Source organism: Equus caballus, chromosome 25 (genome assembly GCF_041296265.1).
Source record: "Equus caballus isolate H_3958 breed thoroughbred chromosome 25, TB-T2T, whole genome shotgun sequence".
Taxonomy (NCBI): Eukaryota; Metazoa; Chordata; class Mammalia; order Perissodactyla; family Equidae; genus Equus; species Equus caballus.
In genome coordinates, this window is record NC_091708.1 from 17,159,065 (window position 1) to 17,186,549 (window position 27,485).

Consider the following 27,485-nt stretch of genomic DNA (forward strand, 5'->3'; position numbering starts at 1 on the left):
GCTAGTGAGGAGCCTTAGGTCAATAAATATTTAGTGATATATCAAGTTTTCATAGTCTCTCAGTGACAAAATTTGGATGAGAATTCTGGTCTTCAAACTCTCATTCCACTGTTTCTTCTTTCTCCTACTAAGCAAAAGTTTGATCATTGAATGTATGGCCCTATTCTCCCTTCTCATCCAAATATCTCTAATTTAAGTTTTGCTCTGTAGCTTTATTTAAACAAGGATAAACTGAATCAGTGTTTTCAGGCTTTATTGAAGATAGGGAAATAAGTGTTCTAATCCAAACCATAGAAATTTTGCATATTTTAATTCTACTCTAGAAAAAATATATTTGATATGCAAAATATAAAATTTCCCTGGTAACGATCAATATATTTTGTTTCATCATTATTATGAGTTAAATAGCTGATAAAATTCCCTTAATATTCTTTCTTCACATAGAACTCATTTTTAGTCCTGACTATATAAATTCTCATTCATATCCTTAAAGATAGTGTTAGTATTTCTTCAAGTAGAATTCAAATAAAATGTATAAATGTAAATGAAAATTTAAATAAAATTTAAATTATAATAAATTAATGTTCAAATGTCAAGGGAAATAAGATTTTCTTGCATCAAATTTGGATAAGTGATACATTATCATGTTACTTTCAATAAAAATTTCTAAATTTGAGATAAAATGTTTTATGTTAATAAGTTTGATAATTTATGATTATTTGCTACTAAAAGAAGTAAAAACTAAGTTCTGTTTACTGCAACTTTCCTGACGATTGAAATTATCATAAAATAAAAAGTGTAAAATAAGTTCCTATAAACTATTAAATGTTTTGACTTAGGCATCATCACCTTTAAAATGTTACATTCTTTGTAGTTGAAAAAAATCTTGACAAAATATGTTATCATAAAATTTAAGAATTTCTCCATTAAAGATTTTCTTTTTATCATATTGATTAAATTATAAATCTAATATCCAAATATGTAGCCAATTTCTTAAAATAGTTTCTACTCCTTTCCTTATTGTCAAACAATTATGTTCACAATACCTATTTTAGACAATTAAAAATCTTCAATAATCATACTGTCATGAATAAAAGCATTAAAAATTTTCTTGTATTGACAATTTACCTATATGAATAAATATGTATTTTTTAAAAAGTAAATGTGTGAGCATAAAAATATGTATATGTAATTATAGGTCCTGATTTTAACAGAGTAGTGTATCCTGAATTTTGAAACATATCTGTTATTGGATAATTTCAATTTGCCTGAATATTCCAAAATTTCTTAATTGATTTTTGTTGTGGGAGAATTTAATTGATCTAAAATTATTTTTATTACACCTTAATGAAGAAACCTTATATAATTTGTTATAGATCTTATATAATTGTTGTTACAAATACTCCTAGAAGTGGAATAATCAATTATTTGAACATTTTAAGGTCTTCTGAGCCTTGCCTCACTTTTTTATTCATTAATATTGTGCTAATCAGCATTCTCAACAGTAGTTATGAAAGTATTTCTCTCATTCTGCTCCCACTCAGAGTTCATATTGATATTATACTTTTTGCCCTTGGAAGGTTGTCACTGAGCTACCATCTGTACCAATTGTCCTCCGTTTTATGTGGGATGCCACCACAGTGTGGCTTGATGAGTGGTGCTAGTTCCGCACCCAGAATCCAAACCCATGAACCCCGGGCTGCAGAAGTGGGGTGCACAAACTCAATCATTATGCCACCGGGCCAGCCTCAATATTATACCTTTTAATGTTATCTTCTTTTTCTGTGAGATCAATAGCATGATGTCAGTTTTATATTATTATTTTTAAAAAGTTAATTTTAAATTTTTAAATTTATAATTTATATAACTGTAACATATTTTGTCAAAGTGTAAAACTATTTTTGTTTCCTATGACATAGCATACTTAGTATTTATTTAATCATTTTGTTTTCTCTTGTCTCAAAACTGTCCATTTTAAAGAACATTCAGGTGCTTTTAGATTATATTTTTCACTTTTTATATAGCTGTTCTTAATACACTCCTTGCTGGTTGCAATGTTTTTAACAATATTCACAGAAGTTTTATAAATTTAACAGAAATAAGATTTTCTATAGTTTAGTTATTTAATGAAGTGAGTTCTGAAGTTAGCCTGCCTAGGTTCAAATCCACTTAATTATATACCATTGTGTAGACTTACATCTTTCTCGGTTGGCCTCATTGTGGCCAAGTGTGTAAAATGTGGATGATACTAGTAACTTAGGTGGTTCTCTCAGAACTAAAAAAAGAGTTAATGTATAGAACGTAATGGGAACAGTGCCTAGCATATAATAAGTACTTCATAAACTTTCCAATTAAAGTAAATATAGGGTTTGCATATTCAAAGCATAGAGGTATGTGTTTTCCAAATGTTATATAATCTTCTTTACACCTCAATGGGTTGTTATTATTCCATTTTGTAAATTAGAAAATTAAAAGTTATACAAGTGAGGAAAATTTTGTTAGATTACATAGAAGGTGTGGAATTTTGGACCTTGATTCACATCTTTTTTCTTCTTACACTCATACTTTTTGTTCCAAAATTTATACGTGTAACTTCATTGATCTCAATTGAAGACACTTTCATGCAAAGTTTTAAAAATAGCGTAACAGTGATATATTTGCTGAGCTTTGAATAACTGTTTTGTATTTTGTTTGCCTACTTTCATAAAAGACAACATCGATGGTTTTCAAAACCTTGGATCTCCACATTTCTTCCCTAGAACTTTCTGGATGTCATTTCAATATTTTTTAAATTATTGGAAGAGAATTAGGTTTTCTTTCTTTCTTTTTTCTTGTCTCCTCCCTTCTTTCCTGCCTTCATTTCTTATAGACATTAGACGTCTCCAAATATAGATAAGCTAAGAAACAAGACAGCACACCTGAAAAATATAACAATCATTCCTCAAAAAAAACAAAACATTCCTTCAATCACATACATTTGTGCACAAGGAAATGAAGGAAATTCATTCGAATCAGAAAAACAAAACAATAATTAAAAATCATTGAAGTATGTAAGGGCACTCTATGTATGAAGAATAGAGAAGGGAAATCAGTATTGGTAGTTTAAAAATATGAGTTTAAAATTCACAATTGGTCAAGAGGTTACTAGTCTTTGGGCAATTTTACATGGTAGATGCAATTAAGCCCCATTCCCACCAAATCCACATACGTGTGTCCACAAATTTGGAACCATCAAATTTTTGAACATGTGATTTAGGGGGTAACTATCTCTATTCAAATATGACAATAATGAGAAAGTTTTCTTGGCATTCCCTGGGAGCTTCCTGGGAAAAAATGAGGTAATAATCTTTACTGGATGTTAGAAACTATTTCAAAGCCACCAGCATTGAAACGTATGAATTTTCAATAAAAATATATACAGAAAGTTCAATGAAAGAAATTAGAGAATCCAAAAATGGGGGGAAATATATGTGGGAAATTAACATATGTTAAGGTTGGTATTTAAGGTTGCGATGAGGAGATGGAATATTCACTACATTATTTGGGACAACAATAGACCAACTTAGAGAAAATATTTGATATCGACGTTAAAATTTATGCCAAAATAAAATCCAGATAAATCAAAAAGTTACCTACAAATGATGAAAAACTTAAAACCTTAGAATAAATAATGGGGATGGTAACATTTTTATAACTGTGACATAAACTTTGTAAGGCACAATTCAAAATTTTAAGTAAATGATAAAAATTTTACTTGAAAAAATGAAAAGTGAAATCTATGAAGCTGAAATAAAACCAATAAACTATGAAAATCTTGTCAATTTACAAAACTGACAAAATAATATAATTATATAAGTAGATGAAAAGATAAATAAAGGTCATAAATCAACTGATGAAGAAAAAATGCGAATGATGAAGATACAAATTGAATTTTACAGAAATTCAAATACATAATATTGTTAAACTTATTAAAATATGTTGAACCTAAATTTTTATAATAAAAATGTAAAACAAAACTATGAAGAGATGCCATTTTTTTACCTTTCTATTTTCAAAGATAAAGATGAAATTTAAGGGGCTGGCCCTGTGGCCGAGTGGTTGGGTTCACGCGCTCCACTGCAGGCGGCCCAGTGTTTCGTTGGTTCGAATCCTGGGCACGGACATGGCACTGCTCATCGAACCACGCTGAGGCAGCATCCCACATGCCACAACTACAATGACCCACAACGAAGAATATGCAACTATGTACCGGGGGGCTTTGGGAAGAAAAAGGAAAAAATAAAATCTTTAAAAAAAAAAAGATGAAATTTAATTACTTCTAGATGAAAAGTTAACAATTGTTTGCAAGCCAGAACAACAAAAGCTGCTAGACAATGGAGATGTCATTTGTTTGAGGCCAATAGAGAAATGCTGCAGCAATGAGAACCGGAGGGTCTAAGACTCTGGTGGGGAAAGAGCCTCATAGTGGTGGATTAACATTTACAGATGCTTTTACTCTGGGGATATCTGACTGTCCTGGGCACTGATAGGGTGCTGAAAATCCTGCCTTGATGTCTCCAGAGAGCTGTTTCTTATGGACAGAGAAAGTAGCAAAGCGTTGTTCTCTACTTGAGGGCCTCAAGAATTCAGATGATTCTCTTCAGGATACTTACTCCTGCATGTTGGAGATATGGAAAACTAAAATACTAACTCAAAAGAATCCAAAAAGCAGAGTGGGACATTCAGTAGTATGACAAAGATGGAAAATCAAGATTCATAGGAGGTGGGACTCCCATAGACAATGCTCCAAGCTCTCCTCTGGAAACCTTATGCTCCCAGAGACAAGCTAGAGGCAGATTGCCTTTTACATGAGCTGGAATCTAGCCTCAATTTAGCACAGTTCTTAGACTAAGTAAGATTAGCCACTGTTCTGACTCCAGCAAGAGGATGTGCTCAAACTCTCAGGAGAAAGATAACATCTTTAAGAGCTACGACTTTTTTTTTTTTAACACAATAAACATCACTAAATCAAAATTTTCAAGGTATTACATAATACCAAGGAAAAAAATCAGGCAATATAATATAAACATTTACAAGAAATTCATAAATTGCAGTTAACTGAAAGAATGTTAAAATAACTATGAAAAATATAGTGAAGAAAGATGGTGAAAATAGATGAAAATATTGAGGTTTTCAACAAAAGTTACAAGCTATGTAAACAAATCAAACTCAATTCTCAATTTGAAAATAAAACATTTGCAAATATCTCATTAGCTGTATTTGATAACATTAACATAGGAGAAGACAGAATTCGTGAACTGGGGAGAAGATCAATAAAAAATATGTATGTTGATGCATTGGGATATAAGACAGATGAAAGTACTCAAAAATGATGGAAAGTGGAAAACAAGAGCGTTAGAAAAATGTGGACTACTAGGGAAGGTTTTATAATACATGCAATTTGATTCCATGAAGGAGAGAAGAGTGGCCAGGATTTCATGCTTGATGTGGCTAAGAACCGTCTAAAACCAACATCAATCCACACATACAAAAGACTCAGAAAAGGCAAAACAGGATAAATACAGAGCTCAAGAGTGAAAGTGATGAAATCTAAAGATATAAACAAAAGTCATATAAAGAGCCATGGGAGTGGGAGGTATATTGCTCTCAAAGAAAGCTACAGGTAAGAACGGTGGTTGATTTTTCAACAAAAACTATTGAAATCAGAGAAAAGTCACATCTTTAAATAGCTGAAACTAAAGCAAGTCAAAATTTCTATATTTAGTTCAAAAATAAATTTAAATGAAGGAAAAGAAACAGAAAATTCATTGCAGGAAATATGTCTCCCCCACAGTAGCAAATGTAGATATTCAGGCAAAAAGAGTAATTATATTAGGTGGAAATATTTTATTATAAAATATAACAAAGAATAATGGAAAGACAAAATGTAGGTAAGTAAAACTTTTTAAGAAATGATTGAATAAATCAATGATATTAATGCTTTGTGGAGTTAAAACATGTAGATTTAAAGGTTAAAAGTAACAAAGAAGGTGGTGATTGGGTAAATATCACTATTGTGTTCTAAGATAAAGGTAATATATTCTGCAAAACAAACAAAAATGCAAACATCTACATGCTGCTTACAAAAAAACACAGTAAAAAATAGAGAAAGAAAGTTGATATAGCTATATCACTCTCAAACAAAATGGACTTTAAGTAGCATTGATACAGATTAAGAGGAAAATTTCATAAAGATAAAGGGTCATTCCACGAGGAAGATATCAGAAATCCAAATTTATATGATCCAAAACAGGTAGTATCATTATAAAAATAAATATGCAGACCAACAATTACAGTAGGGCACATCAATGGTCTGAATAGTTGATACAACAAACAGGACAAAAAAATTCCTACACATTTTGAAAATGTACAGAATACCTGAAAATATTTAAATACTCCTTAAAAAGATGCAAGTAGCACAACTACAGGCACTAACAACTCAAATAAACAACTATGTACTGGTGGGCTTTGGGGAGAAGAATGAGGAGGGCAAAAAAAGAAGATTGGCAACAGATGTTAGCTCAGGAGCCAATCCTGGAAAAAAAAAATGCATGCACATAATAATGACAGAATATATTTTATTTTTAGTAAAAATGGAACTTACAACCAAAATTGAAAATAAGTTAGATATAATGCAGCCCCAATCAATTTTAAAGATTTGAAATAATTCAGTATAAAGTGTATCACAATAGTGAAATTACACTAGATATTAGTAACCATAAGATAACTGGAAAATTGAAAAGTTATTTGCAATTAAAGAAAACACTTCTAAGTAATCCATGGGTCAAAAAATAATTAAAATGAGAATTTGAATAAAATTTGAACTGGATAAAATTGAAGGCATATTTCATAATATATGAAACATTGCTAAAAATCTGATTAGAAGGAAATACATATGCTTAAATATATATTAAAAATAGAAGCTAAAAATGAGTGATCTATGCATCTACATAATGAAGCTAAAAAAGCACAGAAGGGGCCACAGAAGGGTAGTGGTTAGGTTTGCATGCTCCATTTTGTTGGCCCAGGGTTTGTGAATTCAGATTCTGGGAGCAGACCTACACGCCACTCATCAAGGCAGGCTGTGGAGGCATCCTGCATACAAAATAGAGGAAGATTGTCAAAGATGTTAGTTCAAGAACAATCTTCCTCAAGCAAAAAAGAAAAAAGAACACAGAAAATCAAATCTCAAGAAAATACAAGGGAAAAAAATGTTAACAGCAGAAATTGTTAAAATTGTAAAACAGCAAAGATAAGTAGGTTTTTTTAAAAGAAAAATAAAATTTCATATCTCTTAGCAAAATTAATGAAGATAAAAGAGAAACATAATTTGCCAATATCTGGAATGAAAAGAAGTCACTGCAGACCCTGCAGTCATGATAGTGATAACAAAAAATATAATGAGCAATCTTATGTCAATAATTATGACATTTAAAGAAATGGATAAATTATTTGAACAACACACCTTAAGAAATTGAACAATTAATGTAAAATCTGAACACTATTAAATTAAATCATCTACTGAAAAAAAACCCCAAAACATCCCCCAAAGTAAGCTCTAGACCAGGTAGAACTATTGGTGAATTATTCATACCATTAAAGGAATGCATGTTCTTACTTTTGTACAAAATTTTTCAAAGAGGAAAGGATGCAATACTTTACATGTTTTGCACTTCATTTTATGAAATTAGCCCATCACAATACCGAAATCTTGACAAGAACTTATGAGAAATTTAAATATATATATATTTCAATATATGCAAATCAATGTGTGACATATGACATTCATAAATGAAAGATAAAAAATCATGTGATCATCTCAATAGATACAGAAAAAACAATTGACAAAATTCAGCATACACTCATGATAAAAACTCAACAAATTGGGTATAGAAACAGTGTACTTAAACATAACAAAAACCACATATGACAAGCCTACAGCTAACACCATACCCTACAGCAAAAGGTGAAAGCTTTCCTCTAATATCAGGAACTAGACAAGAGTTTCTACTCTCACCACTCCCATTTGATATATACTAGAAGTACTGCCCAAATCAATCAGGTAAAAGATAAATAAATAAAAGACATCCAAATCAGTAAGGATGAGGTAAAATTGTCTATATTTGTGGATAACATGATTTTATATTTAGAAAGTCCTAAAGACTCCATCAAAAGATTGTTAGATCAAATCAGGAAATTCAGTAAAGTTGCAGGACACAAAATCAACAAACAAAAATCAGTAACATTTCTATAGACTAACAATGAATTCTCTGAAAAAGAAAGAAAATAATCTCATTTACAATAGCATCAAAAATAATAAAATAAATAGGAATAAATTTAACTAATGAGGTCAAAGATCTCCACAATGAAAATTATAAGATGTTAATAAAAGAAATAGAAGAAGTCACAAATAAATGGAAAGATATCCCATGTTCATAGATTGGAAGAATTAGTAACACTGAAATGTCCATATTACCCAAAGCCATCCATAAACTCAATGCAATACTTATCAAGATTTCAACAGCCTTTTTTTACAGAAATAGAAAAAACTGCGGTAAAATTTGTATGGAATCTCAGAAGACCCTGAATAGTCAAAGCACTCCTGAGAAACAAGAAAAAGCTGGAGGTATGTAACTTCCAGATTTCAAACTATATTACAAAACTGTAGTAAGAAAACCGGTATGGTACTGCAACAAAAAATAGACACTTAGGCCAAAGGAACAGTTAAGAGACCAGAGACAAAACAATGCATATGTGGTCAACTAATACTTCACAAGAGAGCCAAGAATACTAAATGGGGGATATGAGAGGCTCTTCAATAAATGGTTTTGGGAAAACTGGATAATCACATGCAGAAATTAGACCCTATCTTATACCACTCACAAAAATTAACTTGAAATGGATTAAAGACTTAAACACAAGACCTGAAACCATAAACTCTAGACAAGCAAACATAGGAAAAAAACCTCCTGACACTGGTCTTGGAAATGATTTTTTGGAGATGATGCCAAAAACACAAACAACAAAAGAAAAATCAACATGTGAGACTACATCAAACTAAAAGTTTCTACACAGCAAAGGAAACCATCAACAAAATGTAAGGGCAACATATGGAATGAGAGATAATATTTGAAAATCATATATCTGATAAGGGGTTAATATCCAAAACATATAAAGAACTCATACAACTCAACAATAAAAACGCAAACAATACTATTTAAAAATGGGCAGAAGAGGGGCTGGCCCCAGGGCATGGTGATTTAGTTCAGGGCACTCCACTTTGGTGGTTCTGGTTCACAGGTTCAGATCCCAGACAGAGACATGCACCACTTGTTGGCCGTGCTGTGGCAGCAACCCACATGCAAAATGGAGGGAGCTTGGTAGAGATGTTATCTCAGGGTGAATCTTCCTCAGCAAAAATATAATAAATAAAAGTAAAAATGGGCAGAAGAACTGAATAGAGACACCTAAATTCCCAACAGGTACATGAAAAGGTGCTCAACATCACTCATCATCAGGGAAATACAAGACAAAAATGACCTATCACCTCACACCTGTTAAAATGGTCGTCATAAAGAAGACAAGAGATAACTCTTAGTGAGGATGTGCAGAAAAGCAAACACTTGTGCACTATTTGTGGGAATGTAAATTGGTTCAGCCACTATGGAAAACAGTATGGAGGTTCCTCAAAAAATTAAAATTACAGGGGCCAGCCCCATGGCCGAGTGGTTAAGTTTACGTGCTCTGCTTTGGCAGCCTAGGGTTTCACTGGTCTGGATCCTGGGTGTGGACATGGCACCGCTCATCAAGCCATGCTGAGGCAGCATCCCACAAGCCACAACTAGAAGGACCCACAACTAAAAATATACAACTGTGTACCAGGGGATTTTGGGGAGAAAAAGGAAAAATACAAATCTTTAAAAAAAAATTAAAATTACAACTAACATGTGATCCAGCAATCCCACTCCTGGATATGTATCCAAAGGAAATGAAAACAGGATATTGAAAAGATATCTGTATCCTCATGTTTGTTGCAGCATTAATCAAAATAGCCAAGACATGCAAACAACCTAAGTGTCCATCAATGGATGAATGGATAAAGAAGTTGTGAGATATACATGTAATGGAATATTATTCAGTCTTAAGAAAGAAGGAAATCCTGCCATGCTACACCATGGGTGGACTTTGAGGGCATTATGCTAAGTGAGGTACGCCAGACAGAGAAAACCAAATACTGTGTGACACTGATTATATAGAATCTAAAAAAGCCAAACTCATAGAAACTGAGAGTAAAGTGGTGGTTACCAGAGGCTGGGTTTGGTGGGGAAATTGGAAAGATGCTGGTAAAAGCACAAACTTGGAGTTAGAAGTTCTTGAGATCTAATACACAGTATTGTGATGATAGTCAACAGTACTGTATTATACACTTCAAAGTTGCAAAGAGATAGATCTTAAGTGTTCTTACCACAAAATGAAATGATGATTATGTGAGATGATGGAGGTGTCAGCTAACACTACAGTGGTAATTTTATTATGGTGTATAAATGTATCAAATCAATATGTTGTACACCCTAAGCTTACATACTGTTATATGTCACTTATATCTCAATAAAAACCAACATAATTAAAGTTAAGGTCAATATATAAAAACTATAGATGTAAGTATTGATATACCAACAATTGGCAAAGGAAGGAAAAATTTTAAATGATATAGACCATTTCCAATAACATCAATACTATCAAAATACCTTGGAAGAAACACAATGATGTGCATAATCTCTGCCATGAACATCACAAAATAGTATTGAGAACATTTTAAAAGGCCTATGTAAATGAAGAGATAGACTACACTTATAGATTTGATGTTTCAGTATTTTAAAGGTGTCCGTTCTATAAAAATATGTCTATAGATTCAATGCAATCTCAAAGTCCCAGGTAGTGTTTTGGGGAAGTGAAAATTATTGTCATGAATAAAACTTACATCCAGAAAGCAGAAAGGGATGATGATCACAAAGTGGTACTTGGGGCTCTGGGTGCTGACAAATGATGCTTTTCAAGTTGGCTCTTTTTCCTGTAACACCTTATTATGTTCATTTACATTTTATGCACTTTTATGCACATATGTTATATTTCAAAATAAAAGGAGATTACAAAGTTATAAAAGAGAAATACAAATTATGCTAGAAGGAATAGACTCAAATATATAAAAATAGCCTTCGTTTTTAACTTAACATTAAAATTTAAAGTCAGACATTTTCAGATTGCGTAAAAACAGAGCTTGCTTCTTAATAAGACATAAACTTAAAATTTAATTTTATAGAAAAGTTGAGATTAAATTGTAAAAAACTATATACCCATCAAAATCTAAATGATGGAATAGCTATATTAATATTAAACAAAATAGAGTTCAAGTAAAGGCAAAAGCTGTATTAGTTATAAAGACAGTCATAATATTTTTAAGAAATTTGATTTTTCAGGAAGTCAAAAATTATAAACAAGGATGCATCTAACAATAACAGCTCCTATTTATATAATAGAATAAAGAATTAAAAAATGGCAAAATTACAAAATGTCTTGCATACATTAAACTTTTGGAAGATATTTTTCTCTACTAATTGATGCATAGAGAAGAAAAAAATGGAAGATTTTTAACAAAAAAATTAACAAATGTGTACTACTGGACATGCATTGAAATTACTTTCAAAAATTAGTGTGAATATTTTAAAGCTTACATAATTTGGATAGTTACCAGGTCACAAACAGAGTATGTAAAATATAATGCTTTTTTAGAGGACAATGATGACCTTAACTTTATTAAAGATTTATAAGCCATATCTCAGGATATGTGTATGTGTATGTGTGCAATCAAATATCTTAATCCTTTCTCCAGCATTTGAGCATTTTTGCAGATATCTATAAAATGTTCACCATAGGATATCCCATGACAAGCCCTTTAATTAAAAACAAAATTACGGTTGTTGGCCCCTGCTGTAGGTCCCATGACTTTTATTATACATGTAATCTCTCTATATAAAATCATCACATAGAAGTATTATTGGGATAAAATGGGCTTTGAATTCCTAAGTCTTACAGTCAATAATTTATTTTATTTTCACTAAATTGTGCTGTATTACAGAGACACTGCTATGGCAGAGAACATTTGAAAGTAGAGACAATATTTAGGAAGAGTGAAGTAAGAGTGAATACCCTAGGTTCATCAAGTTCTAAATTGAGAAATATAAGAAATTAAGAAATACAGGAGTACTTTTGGAAGTAAAATTTTTCTTCCATTAACACTGGCTATATAGCTTATCCTCAGGTGCAAACATTAATCATGTCTACACTGCTCTATCATTCAGAGAATGTTAGAAGAAGATGTCAAACAGCATAGAGATAATGAGAACATGAGCATGGGAAAACTAAGAAGAAAAGATACACAGAAAAGAGAAATTTATACAGATCCTACTGGAAGTATAACAGAATCTTGGCTATGAAGACTTTACAAGATGTTATTCTTCAAGGTCTATGGTATGTACTGAATCGTAATTTTGCTGAATTTTAATAATGCTTAATGGTAGAGTGGTATATGAGAGTCCACCACTCAGCTCAGTGTGATCCTTGTCTGCTGGGCCTTCAAATCTCATCAAAACATCCTCTGTCCAATCTTTGTGGACTATGCATTCACTTTTGAAATGAGTTAAAATGTCTTTAAATGTTCATCAGTTCAGTTTTGTAGATTTAGGAACTTTTTTTATCATTGGTACTGCAAAAATGAATGTTAAATAGTGAACTTATTTGCATGGAAAAATTTAATTTATTTTCTATTATGACTGTAATTAACTTATATAACTATTTAGAGTACGAGATATTCATGTAATTTTCCCCATACATAACATCCTGTATATTCTAGAGAAATGAGAAGTAGCAGGGGGTGTAATAAATCCAGATTTTATTACTAGGCAATTGTCAGAATTTATCTTCCACTAATGGAAAGGGATTGATGTACTTTCAGCCATTCTTGAATTGTATTTATAATTACTATTTCCTAAAAGAAAAGAAATGCGCAAGTTCTGTCTATCCACCAAAGTACTAATTAAACTTTACTTGTGCTTATCAGTAGGATTTATATGACATAGAGAAAAACAGAAATTATTTAGACTCTAATTGTTATTCATTTTAATAATTCTATTTCTCATATTATTATACCGTAAAATAAGTGTTAAATTGCCAAAAGATTACAGTTGGTGATAAAAATAAAATATTTCTACACATATTCAATTCTGAATTTAATGTGACTAATTAGTCTGTATGATTACATATGGAAAACATCATCATTTTACAGTCTGAAAATGTGAATAAGCATGATAATAGAGTTGGCTGAAGAGCTCATTTATAAGCTTTATTAATCGAATATTAGTAAAAGTTTAAGAAATTTAATTATTTATTTATTTATTTTGAGGAAGATTAGCCTGAACTAACATCTGCTTCCAATTCCCTTCTTTTTGCTGAGGAAGATTGGCCCCGAGCTAACATCCATGCTCATCTTCCTCTATTTTATGTGTGGGATGCCTGCCACAGCATGGCTTGACAAGCGGTGCATAGGTCTGCACCCAGGATCCCAACCAGTGAACCCTGGGCCGCTGAAGCGGTATATGTGAACTTAACCACTGCGCCACTGGGCCCGTCCCTTAAGAAATTTATTTTGATATCCGTAGTCCTAATTCCATATCAGAAATATCAATAATAACACCACAAAGGAAAAGTCCCTAATTAAAAAAGGCAACTAATACAGATATATTTAAAGTATATATCACTCCTTGATATCTACTTAGTCTTCTTTCCATGAAGCATCAAGTACTGTTAATGAAAAAAGCAAATAGGAATCACTGAAAAGAGACGAGAAAGTTACAAGTAATCTATTAAGTGAGCATTTGTGTACCATATTACTTTATGATCAGAAAAATACTTTTAAAAATAATAGCAAAATCCAAAAATATTTCAATACTATAATCAACCTCCAAGCCATTATTTCTGTGCTTAATCTATGAAACATTTTTACATTGAATTAACAGCAGCAGCAAAATCAACTAATATTTATTGATCACTATTTGCTAAACACTTTTCTTATATTGTCACTTAATCATCAGAACAATCCTAATATGTTATATCTGCTTAATTGAAGCTTTAAGAGGTGGAGTAACATGAATAAATTTGCACAGCTAGTGGTAAAAGCAGAATTTGAGTCTGAATTTGAATCTCATATGACACTAGCGTTTAGACAACGGTTTTATAGCTTATCTGTTCTGAGATTTGGGGGAGTTTTTCTCAAACACTTCAGCCTTAGTTTCTTCATAGCCTCATTTCTTCTGCACTGCTCATCAAGCCATGCTGAGGCAACATCCCACATGGCACAACCAGGAGGACCTACGACTAGAACATACAACTATGTACTGGGGGGCTTTGAGGGGGAGAAGAAGAAGGAGGAGGAGGAGGAGGAGGAGGAGAAGAAGAAGAAGAAGAAAAGAATATTGGCAACAGATGGAGCTCAGGTGCCAATATTTAAAAAAAAAATGCATTTGAAAAATTTAAGTGAGTCTGTGTAAAATATAAGCTGCCTTGATGGTCTAGTGGTTAAGATTTGGCACTCTCACTGCTGGTCTGGGTTCTTTTCCCAGTCGTGGAACCATACTACTGATCTGTCGATTGTCATGCTGTGGCAGCTGTGTGTTGCTGTGATGCTGAAAGCTATGCCAGTCACATTTCAAATATCAGCAAGATCACGTTAGACAGGTTTCAGCAGAGCTTCCAGATGAAGATAGACTAGGAATAAGGACCTGGTCAGCCACTTCCAAAAAACTGCCCACAAAAACCCTATGAACAGCAGGGGAGCATTCTATGATATAGCTCTGGAAAGTGATAGGATGGCACAAAAATACCAAACAGGGATCCATTCTGCTGTTCACAGTGTCATTAAAAGTCAGAAATCTACTCAATGGCACTAAAATATGGAGTACATATATATGTATATATATATATATATATATATGTATATGTATGCATGTGCCTGTGTGTATGCTTGTGTGTGTGTTCTATTTCAGAAATGCTACATTCAAATTTTAGGTTGTTTCTTTAGAACCCCTTATTGTATATAGAAATTCTCTAAAAAAAATGAAGCATATTTAAATCAACTTCTGAATTGGAGGTAAATTCTGGCAGAACTATAGTCTTTCTTACAGAAATTTCTAGTAAGTTAGTAAGCACTTACAGAGTAGGTAGTCCTTCTCTCCAAAATAAGATATAACTACCAGAATGATATTGTTTGTGTTTAAGTACTACCCATTACTTCATTAGGAGTCCATGATGTGGCAGGTTTAATCGCATTTCTTTTTGTAACCTCGTTAATTTCTCAGGACCTTTCTTGTGTATTGAGAAAATTCAGGGAAAGCTGAAGAACTGGGGGCCTGACAAACTTTAAAAATATTCTATCTAAAATTCTCCCTTCTCTCTCTCTCTCTCTCTCTCTCACTTTCTGTGTGTGTGTGTGTGTGTGTGTGTGTGTGTGTGTGTCTGTCTGTCTGTTTGTCTCTGTCTCTAGCCTGCATTTTTATTTTTCTTTCTGTAACAGTTGTTATGGGTTGGCAAAGACAGGGCAATGCCTTAGGGTGGCTTGCTCTATCTATCAAAATTAGGACCTTGAACTCCCAGAGAATGAGGGAGACACATCTGAATCCCAGCAGCACATTCTGTTTTTCGTTACAATTATCAGGTGTAGCTGGATGTAAACAAATATTCCAAAAATAATGAAAGACAAATACATTATTTTTATATTATTTTATATAAATGTCACATTTCACACTAAACAATAAGCAGCCTATTACAAGTATTTTCAGTATCAGTAAGAATTAATTATACAATAGCAAACTTTAAAAAGCTGTTGTTAATACCAAAAGATCACTGTTTTTGATATTTTAAAATAAATGACAAGAATCACTAATTGGGAAAATAAAAGCTTTAAAATTAAAAGAGAGTTACTACTGATAATGTAAGTTTCAGTTCACTGCGGAAAAATAATGATTCTAATGTTTTGAGCACCTAATAATATCATTTCAAAACTATAAAGCAAAAATTGACTGAATTAAATGGAGACATAGATCCACCATCCATTGGGAGAATTTAATTCATCTCACTCCGTAAATGACATTAAATATCAGTAGAAATTCTGAAAACTTTGCATAATTAATACCTGAATACACTGGGTAAATACATAACTTTGCACTTAATAATTAAGAAAACATATACCTTTTTCTCTAGCATGCTAGGTCCACTCATGAAAATTGATCTTGGTCAAGTCTCTAAGGCAAGTCTCAAGAAATTAAAAAAAAAATTGGCCACAAATTAATTTAGTTAAAAATCAAGAACACGCATAATTTAGGAAGATTCAAATTGTATGGAAATTAATAAATATTCCTCTATAACTCAAGGAATGAAAGAGCTTTAATAAAAGCAGAAATGAAAAGTAGTGACAAAACCGTGTAATAAAACTTGTGGCTCCAATTAAAGTTGCACTAGAGAATTTTCAACAATACAACTTAAGCAGAGTAAAATTAAATATCAGAGGATAAGGGACAAATTGTAAAAATAAGAAATACAAAGAAATGATCAAGATGTCAACAAAAGTGAGCTTTTTAGAAAAAACAAACAAGATTCATAAGTCTTTAAGATTTAAAAACTAAGAATGCCTAAGAAGAAAGAGAGAAGGCAAACACATATAAAAACAGAGGACACTAATATTTAAAAACTAACAGGTGGAAACCGTGAAATCTTTATTGAAATAAATTTGAAAACTTATACTTCCTGAGAAAACGTAGTGTTTGTTAAAGCCAACTTAAAACAAAAATTGTTACTCTAACCATTTTGAAACCCAAAATGGTTTTTAAATATCATTTCCAAAAAGGTCAGGTCTGGGCAGTTTTTACTTCCTAACATTCAAGGAAAAAATAAATCAAGTTTAACACAACTGTTACAAAAAATGGAAACACACCCATATATCATTTTAACTAAATCTCATAACTGTGGTACCAATTCTAATAAAGACAATATTACAAGTCAAATTACAAGCAAGTCTCACACATAGACATAGATGCAATATCTTAAATATCTTCAAACCAAATCAAGAACAAATAAAAATGGAATACATCTTAAAAATTTTTGAACTTATCACAGGAATGTATTGCTTTTTTAGTATTAGGAAATAAAATAACATAACTAATTAACCTGTATATGAGAAAATAATCATCCCAATAATTACAAAAAAAGGGGACTAAAAAATCACAATCTCTTCTATATTTTCAAAAAAATCTTACCGAAATAAATAGAAAATGAAATGTTGTCAACTTGATAATCCTTAACTATTATAAAACTTAAAAGCAAATACTATATGTACATATATAGTGTAAAACATTGAAAGTGTTTATGTTATGACCAGAAACACGTAAAAGACATACATCCTTAGTGGTGTTACTTCAGATTTTGCTGAAGACACCAACTAGTGCAATAAGTCAAGTAAAGCAAAAAGATAATGGGATAGGAAAAGACAAGTGAGAACCTTTATTTTTATGGATGATGTAGAAAAAAGAATCTACACATAGATTGTTAAGATTAGTAATGGAACATAGCAGAATGCATGCAAAATAAGTGTTTGAAATTTAATGGCACTTTCATATTACAGCTAAAAATATTTTGACGGGAGTGAAGTGATATCTCATTGTAGTTTTGATTTGCATTTTCCTGATAGCTAATGATGTTGAAAATCTTTTCACACCCCTGTTCGCCATCCATATATCTTCTTTGGAGAAATCTCTGTTCAGATCTTTTGCCCATTTTTTAATTGGGTTGTTGGTTTTTTTGTTGTTGAGATGTATGAGTTCTTTGTATATTTTGGATATTAACCTCTTATCTGATACATATATATATATATATATATATCTCTTCTCCCAATTGTTAAGTTGTCTTTTTGTTTTGTTGATTGTTTCCTTTGCTGTGCATAAGCTTTTTAGTTTGATGTAGTTTCAGATATCACCTCACTTTGGTCAGAATGGCTATAATTAACAAGACAGGAAACAACAAATGTTGGAGAGGATGTGGAGAAAAGGGAACCCTCGTACACTGCTGGTGGGAGTGCAAACTGGTGCAGCTACTATGGAAAGCAGTATGGAGTATCCTCAGAAAATTAGGAATAGATCTACCATATGATCCAGCTATTCCACTGCTGGGTATTTATCCAAAGAACTTGAAAACACAAACTCATAAAGATACTTGCACCCCTATGTTCATTGCTGCATTATACACAATAGCCAAGACTTGGAAGCAACCTAGGTGCCCATCAAGGGATGAATGGATAAAGAAGATGTGGTATATGTACACAAAGGGATACTACTCAGCCATAAGAAATGATGAAATCTGGCCATTTGTGACAGCATGGATGGACCTTGAGGGTATTATGCTAAGTGACAAGTCAGAGGGAGAAAGTCAAATACCATGTGATCTCACTCATAAGTAGAAGATAAAAACAACAACAAACAAACACATAGCAATGGAAATTGGATTGGTGGTTACCATAGAGGAAGGGGGAAGGGGGGAGGGCAAAAGGGGTGATTAGGCTCACATGTGAGGTGATGGACTATAATTAGTTTTTGGGTGGTGAACATGATGTAATCTACACAGAATTCAAAATATATTATGATGTACATCTGAAAGCTATATAATATTATAATCCAATATTACTGCAATAAAAATTAAATAAATAAACAAATAAAATTTTGCATAGCTAATTAAAACATATCACTTAACACAGCAGCAAAAGTTGGAATGTACCTAAGGGGTAAAATCTAAGAAAATGTGGGGAAAAATTTTAAAGAACATAACCCCATAGGTATGTATTTATAACATTTATATATAATATATAATGTACATATTTTATGTTTAATTTATATTTATTACACATAAATTTTACTGACATATATTAAAGAAGATAATATATCAAGAGATATCATATATTCATGAATTAGAAAACTTAATATCACAAGATGCCACATTTATCAAAAATTAAATATAGGGGCCAGCCTGGTGGCGCAGCAGTTAAGTGCACAGGTTACACTTCACCGGCCAGTGTTCGCTGGCCCGGATCCCGGGTGTGGACCTATGCACTGCTTGTGAAGCTGTGCTGTGGCAGGCGTCCCACATACAAAGTAGAGGAAGCTGGGCACGATGTTAGCTCAGGGCCAGTCTTTCTCAGCAAAAAGAGGAGGATTGGCAGCAGTTGTTGGCTCAGGGCTAATCTTTCTCAAAAAAAAAAAAAAAGAAATCCGCACTGCAAGGCCAGCAACTGTCTGCTGGTGATCCCTGCTTTATCTCCCCTGCTCTATTCCTATAATTGAAGAAATGGCATGGTTCTCTGTATATCCAAAGGATGAGTCTTAATTCCTCCTCATCGTTTTCACCAGGGAGATGGCATCTTAAACTCTGCTAGGCTACTCATTTGACACTGAGTACAATTCAGAATTTTTCAAAAGTAGGCTTCTTTTCTGCTTTATTGATTTGGTGATGCTGCCAGAAATTGCTTCTGCTGCTGATACTGGAGGAAAGAAAAGGACAGTGGTACCACTAATTTCTAATTTCTATTCTGACATGTGTGTCCGGCCACATCTCACTCTCTTCCCATTGGAATTGCTTATGACTTTACACTTTCATTAAACCTGGACTTGGTATAGAAGAAAATGTCTGCTCTTATAGTCCAAATGTATGCCTCATATTCTGCCCTGTTTTCCAGAATGATTAAGAGCAGGAACTTCTATTCTCTTCAAGTGAAAGTCCTTTATCCCCAGTGTTCTGTTTGAGCCATTTACAAGATTCCAGTGGGACAAAATAAGTACATTTCTCATGTGACAACTTCATAATTTTAATGTAGTAGAATCTTTTGATCAGTTAAAATATTTCCTTTAGAGATATATTAAGAAAGGCCCTTCTATCTTTGTCAGGAAATAGTTTGTAGTAGACATATATGCAAATTAGTTTATGTCAATAAAAGTGAGAATTATTGAAAGGATTTAGAGATATCTCTCAGAACCCACACAAAGAAATGTAGCAAGAATCCATGAGACTTTGGAACCAGAAAATAGAATGTTGGGAACCGAGGCTATGCATCAACATATAGCCATATAGACTCTCAGCTCTGAGTATGTCCTTTTTCCATTCTCTTCTTTGGAGTAGATGAGTTTGGTCTGTTTCTGAGAGGATGCAGAAATTAAACGCCTTCCCTAATTCTGATTTTAAATAATTTCTTTGAACAAGTATCCAACATAGACCAAATTAAGTCTCTTAATCTCAACTTTAAATTCCTGGGAGGTAAAATTTGGTTCCACAGGGTAAAGAAATCATAACTGGTGTGTGTGTGTATTATCCTTTCAGTGGTCAATAATAAAATAAGAGATTGTCACATTTATTAAGATGTAGTACAGGAATGGAGAGGAAATGATGGGCAGAAGAAGCGTATTGTGAATTCCAAACTACTATCTTATATCTGACATTATATCATTATTTATCTATATCATTTTCTATCTTATTTAAGGTTTTATAATTTTACATTTTTAAGTCTATCTAGCGTTTAATTTGATGGAAGAAATTAGGTAAAAATTGAAATTATATAATGGATAAAACAAGGGGTAATCTGATAAAAAGAGAAAACTAACATCATCAACAGTAACAAAAGAAAATAACAATACAAACAATATTTATTTATTGCTTTCTCAGAACTAACCACTATTCTAAATATTTTATATAACTTATTTAATCTTCATAATTTATTTTATTTATCTTCATAATTACCCATTAAATAAATTATTATTATTCACTTTTGTGGATGATGATACTGCAATTTCAAATGAAATTGAGGGTATTTTTCTGAATTTAAATAGAGCTAAGATTCAACAAAAGGCTGTCATACTCAAATCCTGTATTTTCTACCATTATTTGTTCTGCTTTGTACAAAACAAATGTGAACTATGTCATTTACTAGTAGTAAACAATTCATTCAAACAGCTATTTTTAATCCTTATTCACTGAATTTGGAAGATTTTTTATCAGTATACAACAGAAAAAATAAATTAGAAATAGTTGGTTGTTAGCATAATATGCTCCAGGCAGAACTTAAATCATAGGTATTCCTTATCTGACTAAAATGGAAAGATATCTGCAAAACTCCTTGTCTAAGTCTTATGTTCATGTGATATTCTTTTATGAAGAAAATTCAGCTAAAGCTATGCATTGAGATTTCAGGCTGGATACAATAAACTATGTGTCTTGGAGGGATTTGGAAGTGATTCCAAAGCAGAAAGCAAACCTTCAAAAATAACCAAGGCAATTTAAAGACAGCATAAGATAACTCAACCTCTTGGAATTATTGAGCAGATCTATGCAGCAATAACTAAGAAAACAAAGAGCAAACCTGAAAAACAACTTTGGTATTCACTTGTTAGATCATGCCATGTAAAATATAATGACAGATCTTTGAGGAATTATAGCCTTGGATAGTGGAACCTTGTTAAATTTCTTCTAAGACCATCAAGAATAGGTCAGCTCTTAGTGAATCAGAAGACAATCGAGAACTGGGATGAGTTTATCACATACGGTATTACATAAGATGAAAGGATAGAAGTAAGACTATCTGCTAATGATCAAGAAAGTCCTCTAACCCCTCCTACATAAGGATTTCCTTGCTGTACATGAATTGAAAAATTGACAGTGCCCAAATTATCCATGCATGCATGTACACATCCCTACATACAATTAATTGACTGGCATTTTTCATTTTTCTGCTCATTGTTTTTGGATCATAAGGACAGCATGCATTTCTTCTGCATTTTTTGCTTTTACGAAGTTGAAAGTTTCTTGGATTCTTTTGTTTTATGTGGCTATATAACTTTGATAAGGTAGGTTTACCAAGTACTACAAGACATGAAGTAGTTATATTTTTTCTCAAAAAAATCCTTTAATTTCTGACATTGTCACATAGGTTTGATGGCTAAGTCACTTATTATTGAACTTTGCTACTTCAGGTTAAGGGACTTTAAGTTATTTCTGTAGAAGAGGTGACAGTCATTCTGTAATGATACTTGAAACCTGATGAAACCACCTAAGTGACAAATATGGGATCCAAGTAGAGCTAACTGATTTTGAAAAGTAGAGTAAGGGAGGGTGGCTAAGAGGATAAAGTGCTGTTGATACAGTTTTAGGTAGCTCCATCTCGCAAGAGACGGCAAAAATCCAAAACCATTACTCTATGGGTTTACATAGGGAAGTTTTCTAAAGTTTATTCATGAAGTATACAAAAAACTTCTTCTCCACAGAAGGAGATATTAACCTAAGGTCTATAAATATTCAAAACTTTGGAAGTTTTGTGGGTATTTTCATTATTTTTTACACAGTTTGGCCTCCTTGAGAATGTGATAGTCCAGGGAAAGCATGAAATCTATTCTAAAAACGACATTCAAATTCTCTTTGAAACATATACCTTTGTCAAGTCATGAAGGAATAACTTGGTAAAACCTGGATCATTCTCTTCAAGAATGAGAGGGGAATGATAGCTGTTTTAAGATAAAGAATTGCTTAAAAGCTTCCTAATAATCTGGAATGCCTGTCTGTTTATCTATCTATCTATCATCTATCGATCAATCGATCAATCGATCAATCGATCGATCTATCTGTCTATCTCCCTGGTCTTCTTTCAGTGATTTTAGCATTTTTACATCATGTTCTGTTAGATCTACTTTTCTTAATCCATTGGACAATAATTCATCAGTAAATACATCAGATGGAAGAATTCTGGAGCTTTGACCATTCTTCAATATGGCATCTCAGAGAACTAATAATTTCTAAGAAAGCATAGCTTCCATTTCAAGCCTTGCCTTATTAAATGATTCAAATAGAACTCCTGCTCTCAGCCTACTTTAGAGCCTAATACATGATAAAAATAAAGTTGTCTGTGGAAATAAAGAATATCATGTTATGAATGAAAAATATTATTATGAGGAAATATTAGGGGGTATCTGGAGAATGATTCTTAGTTTTCTTAGCAGACTGAAGTATTAGGGGAAAACACAATAGGTAATCTCTACTCAAGGTGCTGAAACTGTTCAAGAATTAATTTTATGTTCCTCAAAAAGTTATAATACATGCTAAATTTGTTTAAATTTCCTAAGTTATTGCATGCAAAAGGAAGTAGTTGCCATAGTAGTTACACTTGCAATTCTTATATTTGGCAATAATACAATAAAAAGTTTCATAGTGTGTAGAAAGGGTCAAAGAGTGACAGAACACAGAATGGTGTGGTTCAGCTTCATAATAAAGGAAGTTAAACCAAAAACATGCATGGGCATTGGAAATACATTTTTGTAGAGAAAAAATAAAGCTGTGATTTAATTCATACCAAGATTAAGCACTACACAGTGTTTGAAAATTTTATGATATCAAAAATAAAAGAATCCTTGAGACAATTTTAACATGGATCTCTCTAAAATATTCCCCTCGAATGTTCCTGGAGTGTCTACATGAGCATGTCAAATGATAATGGATCACTACTTTTCAGAGTAGAGCTTTTGCATCTTTGACTGTTGGATGTTCTCCTTGTATCCAGTTATAAACTGTGCCTATGCATATTCTAACCTTCTAGTTTCATTTCTTGTTTTTCCCCCCAATATAGTATCTATTCAACTTCAAATATATATGAAACCAGACAAAATGGAAGGATGGAGACTAATATCAACTGCTTATTCCCAGTCAAAGCTCAGATCCAGAGACAGGAATGAATGAATGAATGAATGAATGAATGAATGTCAAATAAAAGCTGATAACAAACACTCAAAAGCTGGGTAAAGAAAGTGGCCAAAGATTGAGGGAAAGCAGCAACCTCTGGTAGCAGAAGTTCCTCCCTATGGTCAGAGAACAGGTTATGGGACAGCTTTTCTCTCTGGCACATTGCCATGGGAAGATCATTGCCCCCAGCTGCTCCTCCTGGGCAGAAAAAAGATATAAAATTTAGCATCACGATGATAGAGTTGTGAGGTACAGGTAGAAATCAATGAAGGATGATTCCTCTTCTCCTGTCCTTTATTCACCCAAGCATTATAGCCAACAAAGAACAGCTCTCAGTGGGAGTGATTCCCTGAATCACCTAATGGGAGTGAAGCAAATGAGGGTGATCAAGACTATGACAATGTGAAAAGTCTCCCAGACGCCCTATTGTGAACTGCACGTAGGTGAAGGGTATTAAGAGTCTTCAACGATTGCATTTTTGACTTATCAATTTTTTTTATTCACATCATTCATTTATTTTTTTTTAGAATTTTAATTGACTTTTTGTGTGGGTGTGTGCTAGCCAGTTATCCCACTATTGTTATATTTTCTGTGATTCACTATCCTATAGTATATACTGTACTACATATTCCAGTATAGGACTTTTTGTTGTTTTGGTTTAAATTCTTTTGTCATCTCTGTCAGTTCCCTGTTAATTTCATATTGTTACATTAGCTTCTTGTTAATCATTGCTTGTAAGAAAGTGACAAAAAGGAAAAAGATTCATGCCAATTGATTCCGATGATTTAGCAGGATAAGTAACTTCCTCCTAGGAAGAGAAATCTTCTTTGTCTCAGGTAAAGTACCTTAACGGAATAATGAGATATTTGGGCATAAAGACGCCTTCCAAGCATAGCTCAGCTAGAAGACATTTACATTAGAGAAAGCCAATTTCTCTCCGTAAGAGATAAACAGAGATTTTCCTTTTTCTTTTCTTTTCTTTTTTCTGAGAGGAGGGAGGGAAGCTAGCAGTCAGTGCTGGAGAAAGTTATCCTAAGAGGTAAGGGTAAGATAGCAATAAGACTGGGCATAAGAAAGCCAGGGAGAAATCCTCTTTGTGTGCAACAGACATCAAATTTTAGGACAGTGATATTCAGCATTTAAATTTTTCTTGCCACATCTATTAGTATCAACTGCTGCCTCACACCTGCAGTGAAAACCATTTGCACCAGTAGCCTTGTTTTAATAATATTTATGGAGAATAAATGAAGAGTTAATTGGGAAAATGGTAATGATAAAGAGGATGGAGAAGGAGATTTCAAAAGGGGATTTTGGTGTGCAGCATTTGTGAAAAATGCTTAAAATGAACCAACTATTATAATATATCCTATTTATACCAAATCCTCCTAAAATTCAATAAAGACTTGGAAAATCTCAAAGTTCATTTGATCATGATGTTTTCTTATTTAGACATAAAGGACATTACAGAATGCTGAAGGTTTAGAATCATCTGAAATATATTTATTTCATAAAAGACTTTAATTTGCAAAGAAATTAGAGTTTTTATTTATTGTCTCTAATTTAATAAATAAATTGACCTGGGAATAAAAGTATAGCCATCAACTGTATTCAATATGTTCTGTTTCTCTCTTCAGAAACTTCTATTCCATGACATTTCCCCCTACTTATACAAACTTGAATGTAAGTATATTCAAAACATTTATTTTCTTAAACCTAGTATAACTGGATGTCAATTGGACCCTCTTTACCTTTTACTAGGTATAGTTGATAAGGCTTTCCTATTATTTACGTGGGAGGGTTGTTTTAATTTTCCAGGACTTCCATAATAAAGTACCACAGACTGGGTAGCCTAAACAAGAGAAATTTATTTTCTCACAGTTCTGGAAGCTAGAAGTCTGAGATCAGGTGTCTGCGGTGTTGATTTATTCTGAAACATCTCTTCTCGGCTTGTAGATGGCCATCTTCTCCCTCTTTCTTCACATGGTATCTCCTTCGTATGTTAACTCTTCTTATAGGGACATCAATCACATTGTATTGGGGCCCACCTTAATGACCTCATTTAACCATAATCATCTGCTTAATATCCCTGTCTCTAAATATAGTCACATTCTGAGGTTCTGGCAGTTAGGATTTCAACATATGAATTTGGGGGAAAACCATTATGCCCATGAAAAGGGGTGTATGAGACTGGTTTATTTCATGGTTTTAACCAGTCAGAATCCTAATGTGGTGGGTTTGGAACACACAGCCTCAGCAGGAGAGTTTGTACTTATTCTTCTGGTAGAAATAGCTGCATCTGGAGAGAAGCTTTAACATCTTACTTGAATCTCATCTGATTATATTCCAGGATTACCATGAAGATGTATCGAAAATTCTACCATGCTAGAGAGTATGATATCCATTCAGTTGATGGTCTTCCTGTCAAAAAAGTTGCTTGCCAGCTCTAATTTAGAATGAACACACTAAGCACAATGGCAAAAGCATCTATTAAAAGAAAATCTACTCTCCACACTGTGTGTGTCTATTTCCTTGTGTATTCTGACCTAATTCACAACCACCTACACATAGCTGTCTGTGGTTTCTGATTTGCCAAACTATTAAAACAGTCTTAGTTAAAATCGTCTATTTCTTTCTACTGTTCTACCTTGACTTTGCCTTCAGCTATTGCTCCTCAAGATTGGGATATGAAGAGATCCTTCTCTCCTTTATCACACAATTCCTTTGTCAGGAATTTCAGGATTTACTCAATGTTTGTAGTGATGTGTTGGGCATTATTCCCTAACTTCAACACCGATTTTTCATTGTATATTTTCCTACTTTTGTAATTTGGGTTGGTTCTTGTATGGATTTGAAAATTTACACTTCCTCTAGGCTATTATTCTCCATAACTCTCCCTTCACAAGGCTCACTCCTACCTGGATGCTTTAAGGATCCTCAAAATATTAGTATTCAGGTCCCCAATTCCTAGTTTTCCTGACTATACCACATTTCTCTTTGACAGTTTGAAATTTAGCAAATGAATTTTATGAACATGTAGCCCTTTTAACTCAAAATCCTCATCAGGGAAAAAAGTTTCTGTCAATAAAACTAAATTTTAAATCAATCAATATCAGGCTGTATCATTTCCCTTTAATGGATCACATTTGAATTTCAAATATTCTTTCAATTGAATGTAAATCCTTTACAATCTCGTCCAAATTTCTTTCTCAGTCTTACTCCCATTATTTTTCCATCTTCTCTAATCCAACAATATATGTCTATTCTTTTTTCTCCAAAATATGCCTTATACTTCCCTTCCCTGGTGTTTTTATCATACTGTTTACTTGAGCTGGGATGTAACTTTCTTCCATTGTATCTGTCAAACATTTTCATTTCCCCCAATGTCCATACTTAGGCATCTAACTTCACAGCAGATTTCCAGTCCATCTTCTATAATCTGAGCATAAGGTCCCAGATGGGCATCCATTAGAGGGATATCCAGCTCTCCTTGTCTTCATAAGCAGGGATCAAAGTAAGTATGGACAGCAGTGTAATTCTTCCAAGTGAATAGTGTTTAAACTCTCCATCAGTTCTTACAA

General features: G+C 32.8%; 1 protein-coding gene across 7 annotated transcripts in view; it reads left to right on the plus strand.

Moving 5' to 3' along the window:
* The window catches only part of LOC100062753 (cylicin-2), a 44,924-nt gene extending 18,508 nt beyond the window's left edge, over positions 1–26,416 (plus strand). For all 7 annotated transcript variants that reach the window (XM_070251880.1, XM_023629791.2, XM_023629789.2 and 4 more), the window contains 3 exons: positions 12,399–12,567; positions 25,542–25,587; positions 26,255–26,416. The gene's annotated coding sequence lies outside the window, so the exon portion shown is untranslated. The remainder of the gene's footprint in view (positions 1–12,398; positions 12,568–25,541; positions 25,588–26,254) is intronic.
* The last annotated feature ends 1,069 nt before the right edge of the window (positions 26,417–27,485 follow it).